Source organism: Ochotona curzoniae, unplaced genomic scaffold, assembly GCF_017591425.1.
Source record: "Ochotona curzoniae isolate NIBS_2020 unplaced genomic scaffold, NIBS_Ocur_1.0 scaffold_4701, whole genome shotgun sequence".
Taxonomy (NCBI): domain Eukaryota; kingdom Metazoa; phylum Chordata; class Mammalia; order Lagomorpha; family Ochotonidae; genus Ochotona; species Ochotona curzoniae.
This window is the reverse complement of record NW_024467122.1, coordinates 37,600,414-37,601,516: the sequence shown is the minus strand read 5'-3', so window position 1 is coordinate 37,601,516 and position 1,103 is coordinate 37,600,414. Positions and strand designations below refer to the sequence as shown.

The 1,103-nt window shown below is 42.3% G+C and overlaps 1 non-coding gene across 1 annotated transcript; it reads right to left on the bottom strand.

The window, feature by feature from the left end:
• Window positions 1-301: 301 nt before the first annotated feature.
• Window positions 302-409, bottom strand: LOC121149695. The gene has a single exon (XR_005882829.1). It is a non-coding gene; the product is annotated as a small nucleolar RNA SNORA76 (small nucleolar RNA).
• Window positions 410-1,103: the final 694 nt, after the last annotated feature.

Genomic DNA, 1,103 nt, shown 5'->3' with positions numbered 1-1,103 from the left:
TATAAACAGAGATTGAAAGCTCAAGAAAGTGTATGTGATGGACGTATAAGTGTATTGGTTTTCATAATGAAATCCACAGTTAGCTGGCTTCAAGCAATGGAAGTACACTTCTTCCAGTTCTGGAAATTGTATGTTGCAGATTAAGGTTTGGTGTCTCCCGAGACTTCCTTGGCTTGCAGACTGATGCTCTCTTACTGTGTCCTCCCATGGACTCTACTCTGAATCACGATGTGTGCGTATCCCCAGTATCTCTTTGCATGAATAAATTCCTTCTTTCCATTCCACCCTCCGCCCCCCAGCACTGTGTTGCTCACTTTTAAAAGGGCCACCCATACGTGGCCAGTGGCCCCCAGTTATCCAAGAGCTCATGCTCAGGTGCTGCAGCCTAAATTTCCTCTTACAAAGGCACCTGTCATATTTGGTTGAAGACCAACATAATGGTATTATTATAACTTGAGCACTACTTTAAAGTCCCATCTCCAAATACAGCACAATTTGAAACACTGATGTTAGTGTTTCAACATTTAAATGAGGGTATGCGACAAATACAACCCCTAATTCACATAAAATTAAAAGCTTATCAGTCAATGATAATGCAGAGATGGCTCAGAGAGCACTTCCCATATCAAGACAATGATGAATATATGGATAAAAGGGCACCTTTATATTCAGAATTTTGTGTTAGCACAGATGAGATGGAACAGAGTAAGAACTAGGGAGCAGGTTTTTTAGGCATACATTTTATTCCCTCCTCTTGTACTGTTGTCCCTTTTCTAAATCTTACCTGTGACCACATGGAAGCATTCTTAGAGTGAGCAGACTAAGGAAGGAGATTGTCAACAAGGGTTGCTGTGATTATAGCATGAAGACCCTGCTGCTTGGCGATATTCCTGGAAAAACAGCGACAGGGCAAGATTTCACCTGATTGTCCCCACTCAACGGAAATGGAAATCTGTTGAGGGAATAATAAAGTTGAGGGCAGGAATTTGGCACAATGGTTAAGCTGCCATTCAGATTGCCATTTCAGCTTCCTTCTAATAAATACGCTGAGAGTCTGTAGGTGGCAGCTCAAGTTCTTGGGAACCTGTCACCTGTTGGGGAGG